The sequence below is a fragment of the Tasmannia lanceolata genome, unplaced genomic scaffold (assembly GCF_043159265.1).
Source record: "Tasmannia lanceolata isolate RefF3 unplaced genomic scaffold, GAP_Taslan_0.1 ptg000037l, whole genome shotgun sequence".
NCBI lineage: Eukaryota > Viridiplantae > Streptophyta > Magnoliopsida > Canellales > Winteraceae > Tasmannia > Tasmannia lanceolata.
In genome coordinates, this window is record NW_027518714.1 from 47722645 (window position 1) to 47732453 (window position 9809).

A 9809-nucleotide genomic window follows, 5' to 3' on the forward strand; every position below is an offset into this window, starting at 1 on the left:
GACAAGCACAAGGGTTGTGCTATAATTGCAACGAGAAGTTTGTTCCGCGCCATCGGTGCAAGAAACTGTTTTTAATAGAGGCTGTTATGAAGATGTAGATGGCAACGAGGCAATCGGCTGGGAATGGGATGAATCAAATTCCTAATTTTGGTCTTTGAGGACAAGACCAAACTCAAAGGGGGAGGGATGTTACGTGTGCAACAGGGAGCCTTTTCTTTCTTGGTCAGTAAAGCAAGAATAGTGGTTTTACTTGCAGATTCGTATAAGGAGGGAGTTAGAGATAATCATGTCCTCCAAGTTAGCAAGTATTGTTGGTGTGTTTGTTGGTATGCTATTTAGGTGGTTGGTTTTTATTGGCTAGTTTTACAAGGATTGTTGATGTAAGCTTATCTCACCTATTTTCATGTAACCCAACGTGGCCTTGAGTATTTAAATAAATAAATCATTTACAGGGGGGTATGCGTTTTTAACCCAACCAGTAACACTTGTGTTATTTTGAGGCTTGGTTTCCTCCATTAAACCAACACTATTTCTCACTCAATTCTCATCCATCATACGTAAAGGGCAGAATAAGAGGGATAATCCTCTGTACTTACCAAAGTGGTATCAGAGCAAGGACATGGATCAACGAGTGGAGAAGTTGGAAGGCGATGTGAGTTCTCTCACCATTGGACAGCAACGAATAATGGAAAGGCTCAACAAGTTGTTCGAGATGCTTAGCCCACGTCCTACCAATATTGATCGTGAAGAACGTGAGAACTCAATGGCTCCACTCTCGAACCATAGTGTACAACCTGGGAACACCAATGGGAGCCGTAATAAAGGATCACACCATTCTTTCGCCCCAAAATTTGTCAAAATTGATTTTCCCCGTTTTAATGGAGAGGAAGATACAACTAGGTTGACCTGTAGAGTGGAACAATTCTTTCAGTTCGACCACTCCAAAAGAAGAACGTGTGGCTCTTGCATCTTTCCATCTGGAGGGAGACGCTCTATTGTGGTATCAATTGTTCAAACAAGAAAGAGGCGACATAACTTGGAAGATGTTTTGTGATGGGTTGCATGCTAGGTATGGTCCTACCCAATTTCAAGATTTATTTGGAGAATTAGCTAAGTGGGAACAAGATGAAACTGTTCGAGACTACCAGACTCAATTTGAAAGACTGCCAACTAAGGCGGGGTATCTTGCTCCTAACCGCCAAGTTGCTTCATCACTGGTTTGAAAGATGACATCAAGGCAGACGTATTAGCAGGGTGTCCTATGACCTTATCTGCTGCTATCGGACTAGCCCGCTTGTACGAGGCCCGCAATTTATCACAGCGTGCAATTCCAGCGTCAGACACGAAGAACCCCATCACAACCAATAGCGTGCCTACACCTCCAATTCGACTAATGAGCCCCGCTGAGTTGCAGGAGAGACGAGCACAAGGGATGTGCTATAATTGCAACGAGAAGTTTGTTCCGGGCCATCGGTGCAAGAAACTATTTTTAATAGAGGCCTGTTATGAAGATGTAGATGGCAACGAGGCAATCGGCTGGGACGAATCAAATTCCTAATTTTGGTCTTGAGGACAAGACCGAACTCAAGGGGGGAGGGATGTTACGTGTCCAACAGGGAACCTTTTCTTTCTTAGTCAATAAAGCAAGAACAGTGGTTTTACTTGCAGATTCGTATTAGGAGAGAGTTAGAGATAATCATGTCCTCCAAGTTAGTAGGTATTGTTGGTGTGTTTGTTAGTATGCTATTTAGGTGGTTGGTTTTTATTGGCTAGTTTTACAAGGATTGTTGGTGTAAGCATATCTCACCTATTTTCATGTAACCCAACGTGGCCTTGAGTATTTAAATAAATAAATCATTTACATGGGGGTATGCGTTTTTAACCCAGCTAGTAGCACTTGTGTTATTTTGAGGCCTTGTTTCCTCCGTTAAACCAACACTATTTATCATCCAATTCTCATTATCCATCATAGGTAAAGGGCAGAATAAGAGGGATAATCTTTTGTACGTACCAAAGTGGTATCAGAGCAAGGACATGGATCAACGAGTGGAGAAGTTGGAAGGCGATGTGAGTTCTCTCACCATTGGACAACAACAAATAATGGAAAGGCTCAATGAGTTGATCGAGATGCTTAGCCCACGTCCTACCATTATTGATCGTGAAGAACGTGAGAACTCAATGGATCCACTCTCGAACCATGGTGTACAACCTGGGAACAGCATTGGGAGCCGTAAAAACGAGTCACACCATTCTTTCGCCCCAAAATTTGTCAAAATTGATTTTCCCCGTTTTAATGGAGGAAGAGACAACTAGTTGGACCTGTAGAGTGGAACATTTCTTTCAGTTCCACCAGACTCTAGATGAACGTGTGGCTCTTGCATCTTTCCATCTGGAGGGAGACGCTCAACTGTGGTATCAATTGTTCAAACAAGGAGGCGTCATAACTTGGAAGACGTTTTGTGATGGGTTGCATGCTAGGTATGGTCCTACCCAATTTAAAGATTTATTTGGAGAATTAGCTAAGTCGGAACATGATGAAACTGTTCGAGACTACCAGACTCAATTTGAAAGACTGCCAACTCAGGCGGGGTATCTTGCTCCTAACTGCCAAGTTAGTTGCTTCATCAGTGGTTTGAAAGGTGACATCAAGGCAGACGTATTAGCAGGGTGTCCTACGACCTTATCTGCTGCTATCGGACTACCCCGCTTGTCGAGGCCCACAATTTATCACAGCGTGCAATTCCAACTTCAGACGCGAAGAACCCCATCACAACCAATAGCGTGCCTACACCTCCAATTCGACTAATGAGCCCCGCTGAGTTGCAGGAAAGACGAGCACAAGGGTTGTGCTATAATTACAAAGAGAAGTTTGTTCCAGGCCATCGGTGCAAGAAACTATTTTTAATAGAGGCCTGTTATGAAGATGTATATGGCAACAAGGCAATCGGCTGGGATGAATCAAATTCCTAATTTTGGTCTTGAAGACAAGACCGAACTCGAGGGGGGAGGGATGTTACGTGTGCAACAGGGAGCCTTTTCTTTCTTGGTCAATAAAGCAAGAACAGTAGTTTTACTTGCAGATTCGTATAAGGAGGGAGTTAGAGATAATCATGTCCTCCAAGTTAGTAGGTATTGTTGGTGTGTTTGTTAGTATACTATTTAGGTGGTTGGTTTTTATTGGCTCATTTTACAAGGATTGTTGGTGTAAGCTTATCTCACCTATTTTCATGTAACCCAACGTGGCCTTGAGTATTTAAATAAATAAATCATATACATGGGGGTATGCGGTTTTAACCCATCCAATAACACTTGTGTTATTTTGAGGCTTGGTTTCCTCCTTTAAACCAACACTATTTCTCACCCAATTCTCATTATCCATCATAGGTAAAGGGCAGAATAAGAGGGATAATCCTTTGTACGTACCAGAGTGCTTTTGAAAGGAGTGTGTAAATGTGCATTGGAAATATAGTTCCACACCGGAAGTGTAAAAAGTATGAGAGAGGTATATAACTCTTTATCTACTACTATCCCTTGCTTTGTAGCAAAATGGGTTTTGGCAAAGGGTGACGGTGCGTTAACGGACCGCGGCGTGGGAAATGGGTTGTAGGGCGCTAGTGGTGCTTTTTGGTGGACTTCACACTTCGCACCACGATCTAACATCCTGAATTAAACTCGCACTGAATAGATGCCCTATGAGGGTGCAATTCAAACAGAAAAGGCAACAGTAGAATTCACCCATTCACATACTCATATGAAAATACACATGTGGTATTCCTATTTGAGAACTTCCAAAGCCATAAACTTTCCTGAAAAGCCTTTCCAAATTGCTCTTTACGTTTTCTTGTAGAAACAACATTCTAGTTTACTGTTTTCTGTACAGTAAGTAGTGTCTCACATGCTTGTATGTTCCAAAGGTGATTTAGGGTTTGTTTCCGCTTAGTGCAAAGCATCAACAAATATTTGGTGTAGAAAACACCAGGTTTCATTGTATCTTGGAGGCAAATTCGTGGTTCCCCTTGCACAGTAACTGGTGGGGGCGAATATTGCCTTAAGGAAAGCAACAACGCACCTTTAAGCGTCTCATTCATTTTTGTTTTCCCACTATCTCCACCACAAATTTGCACCAACAATTATTTTGGGAAATGATATCAGCACAACCATATTTTGATATTTTCGCAAACCATCTTGTCTTTTAGTATTTAAAGAGCTATCAATTGGTTATTACATTTCCCAAAAAGCTCTCATAAGAAGAAAAGACTGCTGGGCTTGTGCAAATATCAATATATGGTTGTGCCAATAACATTTCCCTTTATTTTTTGGGACTTTTGATTGCATAATTGTGAGAAGCTTATCTAAAAATATGCTAAAAAGAAAACCATTAGCCATAAGCTTCTTTCCTAACACCAACTTGCTACTCCTTATATGTGCCATTTGGTCACAATGGGGTCTTTTTATTCGACATCCAATCTGAGTCCACTGGTTTGGCATATGATGGTCCACAAGATAAACAGTCCTGATTATTGAGCACAAATGCCAACACATATGCGTGATCGTTTTAGTTCATCAAAACGAGATAGTCTAGCTAACTGATCTCTCTTTATCTATGGGCATTTTTCCTGTAAATCCCTAATTTGTAAACAACATATCTTAAAAAGGGAAATGATAACAGCACAACCATATCATGATATTTTCACAAACCATCTTGTGTTTAGTATTTAAAGGGCTGTCAAAAGGTTATTGCATTTCCCAAAAAGTACTCAGGAGCTGATTAAAGAAGACAGCTGGGTTTGTGCAAATGTCAAAATATGGTTGTGCTAATAACATTTTCCCTTAAAAATGCTAAAAAAACAATTGTCTACAAGGCTCTTTACTACCGGCAACTTGATAGGCCTACATGTGTCACATGGACATTATAGGGTCCTTTGATCTGATTGATCTTGGAGCACAACACTGGGCCATTACCATCTTAATTTCAAAACTCTCGAATCCCCTTTACATTGGTGTCGTTCATGTCTCAGTCCACATTTTGCCTACAAATTCAATTAAAACTCCTTTGATTCTACGAGTAATGACCGCCCCCAACTAATTACTCAGCCATGTCAACCGAGTACTCAATCACACCACACCAAGTCGATCAGGATTTGCATTGGCAGCATTTTCGCGGGCATCTGTGTTTTGAAACATTGATTATCATTGGCCCCACCATGATCAGATGATTCTAACACCTTGATCTATCTTGCCTAGTTTAAGGTTCCGCCAAGAAAAGCTAAATTGGTGAATTTTCAGGCATAGATATGTTAATACAACATGGGCTGAGAAACACAGAAGCCTAGCTCAAAAACTCTGATGATGACTTTGTATAGCTCTAAGTATATATTTTTTTAAGATCTCTATGTCCATGAGGTTCATGGGTTGGATACATCCCCTATTATTCCTGCTGACAATCAAAAAATGCATTGTCCCTAAAAGGATCACAATCTGAAATCGCAAACACAAGGCATAAAGAAAACAACAGCATTTTATTGTACTCAGTACAAACTACAACACATAAAAAGTCGCAGCTGCCCGATACTAACAAATAAAATGAGCGAAGAAGATGACCAATAGCACAGAGTAACTGTAAAGTGTAAAGACATCCCAAGGAGTCATTTTCCACAAAAGACTCACTCCAATGCCCATGGAGCCTCCCTGTTTTGGTGTTTTTCTTTGGTCTATTCAATATTAGGCCTATGCCCGAGTCATTGGATTCAATGTCTTTGGAAAGTTTCTCCCATCTTCCATTTGATTAATTTGGAAAGAAAGAAATGATCGCAAATTTAATTAGAAAGCTAAAACCATTGGACAATTAATCAATGCCATTATTGGAGAAGTTTCTGAGGTAGCTTCTTTAGGGGCCGTTTGGATACGCGGATTTTTGAATCCAAGTTTTTAGTTTGAAAACAGTGTAAAAGATGGTTCATGATCAAGCTGCTGTGTGCTGTCCTGGCAACGTTTCTTGGATTTTAAGTAAGAAAACCAGGTTTTAGAAACTTCTCCCCCATCGAGGGATTTCTAAAACTTGGTTTTCTCACTTAAAATCCAAGAAACGCTATCAGCGCGATTTTAGAATCAAGGTCTTTAGTTTGAAAACAGTGTAAAAGAGGGTTCATGATCTAGCTGTTGCATGCTGCACTGACAGCGTTTCTTGGATTTTAAGTAAGAAATCCATGTTTTAGAAATCTCTCCCGCATCTTGCGATTTCTAAAACTTGGAAAAATGGGGTCGTCTACTGCTCTCTAGCTACTGGAAAGAAGGGCGAGAAATCAAAAAACGACGGCCGGTCTCTTTCTACTCTCGTCTTCCATGTACAATTTTGAGGAAATCCACGTTTCTAAAATCCGTGTATCCAAACGGCCCTTAAATCTAAGCAATTCTCTAGAAACTAAGTGCAGAATGGTATACCTAATTGGATTTCAATTTGTAATAGTTTCTTTGCCACCACTCCCCGGCCTACTGACTCCTGGTCTGCCACTCCAAGTAGGTTGCTCAAGCTTAATTTCAATGGGAATGGTAAAACCGTGATAGGTAATGGTCAAGGTGGCAAACGGGCCGTGCCGTGCCGGCACAGCACGGAAATTCTTGGTCTAGCGTAACGGCACGATTTGGTCACTGCCGTGCCGGCACGCCAAAGGGTGGGGGTTAGGCACGGCACGACCCACGGCCCGCGGCCCACTCGTGGCGTGCCTTGGCGTGCCGTGCCATGCTGGCACGTAATGGTTTTTTTTTTTTCAAACAAGTGCATTCTCGGAATTCCGAGAAAATTCTCAGAATTCCGAGAATATGTTTTTTTCTACTGGAATTTTTCTCGGAATTCCGAGAATATGTTTTTTTCTACTGGAATTCTAATAATGCACTTATTGGAAAAATTGGAAAATTTTGCAAGCCATTTACGAAAAATTTGCACGTCAAGTTGCAAGTAATTTAAAACCAAAGATTGATTGTGCCCGGAATATTTATCCAGGAACCTGGGCGGCACCTTAAAATTTTGTTAATATAGAAAATTATTAGAGGAGGACGTAGAACCTTGCCTCTAACCCACCAACATACAAGAAAAAAAGGAAAAAAATGAAGTACAAATACATTGTGAAGTACAAGTAGAAATTAACAACTTAAAAATTCGAATCTTCATATTTCTTCAGGTGAGTCGGTTGAGTCATCCAACCAGTCCTTGAGGCACACGCATACCTCTACTGTTTTTGGTGACATTTTGCTCCGTGTGTTATCTAAGACCCTGTTACCTGCACTAAAAGCAGACTCCGATGCTACTGTGGACACCGGGGGGTTAGTAGATCACGTGCCATGGCGGATAGTACTGGATAACTTTTTTTATGTTCTTTCCACCATGTCAAAACATCAAAAGTCTCCCATTTATCAGGATTAAGGTAGCTTGAATAATCATTTCCCAGATATAATGATAGCTCATCCGAAGATGTACTAGCACTATTTTTAGGTCTTTTTGATTTATTAGTGACCAAAGTGGGTTATTTCTGGGTTGGTAGTTTTGTGAAGAACTCGGTCTTCTATGTCCATGTTCTGTCTCATAGAATGTAATCAATTTGTAATCTCATCTATACTATGCCCAGATCCAATACCTGCGTTTTCATTGCATGCATCTAAAATGACCTCTAAAACTTGTAACTTGATCCTTGGGTCTATTATTGTACTTAAAAAATATAGAGGAGGAATTTCTTGAAAATATTTTCTAAATTTATCCTCCATTCTATGAAATAGACTTCCATTTCCCAATCTCGATCTATTGTTTTTAAAACAAATAGTAATTTTATATATTTGACCCAAAATTAATTGTGAAATTGGATAGTAAACACCGGAAAGAAGATTAGTTGCATTTAAAAATACTTCTAATAAATCTGCAATAATTTCACAATTGTTCCAATATTCTAGAGATATAGTATGATTGCAAGGTGGAGGCATATGTTCTTGGCAAAATATTGTAATTATAGTTTTGAACTCAAATGATGCTTTTAACATTTTATAAGTTGAATTCTACCTAGTTTTAATATCTAAGAGGATTTTTTGTAGTTTTTTCCAAAATTTTTAAATAAAGCTTTAAATTCTTGTCTTCTATGCCCTGAAGACTGAATAAATTGAAGACAATTCTTAATAATCTCTATCTGTGGTGCAATTTCCGATAAACTATCTTCTACAGTTAAATTTAAAATATGGCATGCACATGTAATATGAAATAGTTGTCCATCTAAAATAGGTTTCAATTGAGATTTTAATAACCCTATTGATGCAGAATTATTACTAGCATTATCGAAGCTAATAGAAAAAAATTTATTTTGAATTTTAAAATCGTGAACATTGGATAATATAAATTTTGATATAGAATGACCATTATGCAGAAATTCTAATTGAGTAAAACTAAGTATTCTTTTTTCTAACATCCAGTTCGAATTAATATAATGTCCTGCTACACAAATATAGCCTTCATTTTGTTTACTAGTCCAAATATCAGAAGTTAGTGCAATTTTTCCATTAAAATTTTCAAAACTTGAAATCAATTGTTCTTTGCTTTCAATAAATAATTTAAAGGAATCTGATTTTATAGTATTTCTAGTCACTTTTTTAAAAAGTAGGATTTAGAGCTTTTTGAACATATTTTTCAAATATTTTACTTTCGGCCATAAGAAATGGTTGCTCATCTTGTATGATGTATGATGCTAGTTCTCTCCTATTCCTATCTTGAGAATAAGAAAAAATTCCTAATGAACTAAAAGTGAGGCTAAATTGGGTTTGTTTAGGGTCTAATGACCCATGCCTTGCACTACAAACAGCGGAATGCCTTACCAAGTGCCATGTTCCACCTTTACTCTTACAACTAAAATCTTTTTTACATAATTTACAAATAGCCCTATCTTCTAAAACTTCCTTAGAATCCTTCTTTTCTTCATTAGTAAAGAACTTCCATACTTGTGAAATCCTACTTCTAGACGTTTTAGTACTAGGAGCTTGATTCCCACTAGTACTATAATGTCCTTCGGTAGGTTCAGGAGCAATTGGATATTCAGATTATGGAGTATATGTATCATCATTCCAAGGTTCTACACAAGCCTCCAGTAATTCATCATTTCCCATGATTTCATTTGGTTGAAAATAGTGGTCACTTGAGCCGGCCATTTTAAAAAAATTACAAAGATGGGCTGTAAGAAAATTTTTAAAAATAAATTCTAAATACCTCAACTTTGCTTGAATCACCCACGGAGTTGTTAAACGCCTTCTTGAATACTAATTACCGCAAGTTGTTAAGCACCTCCTTTATCCCTTCTTCTTAATCGCTAATCGAAGTGAGTAACGGAGAGAAGGATTAGAGAATTTGATGTAATAAGAGAATTTGATGTAATTAGAGAGAAGATTAGAGAGAGTAATATGAAAGAGAGAGCAATAAGAGTGAGAGTAATAAGAGAGTAATTGAGGGTGAGAAATGAAAGGAGGGGGAGGGATATTTATAAGACTTGTGATATAATGAGTTACCAAAATACCCCCAAAATATAGTTGTTGGAGAGGTTATTTTGGTTAAAACATGTGTAATCCCTAAAGTACCTCCAAATATAATTGTTGTGGGGGTTATTTGGGTAAAAACAAGTAAAATCACTAATGTACCCCCAAATATAGTTGTTGGGGGGGGAGGGGTTATTTTGGTAAAACATGTGTAATCCCTAAAGTACCCCCAAATATAGTTGTTATGGGGTTATTTTAGTAAAAACATGTGTAATCCTTAAAGTACCCCCTAAATATAGATGTTGGGA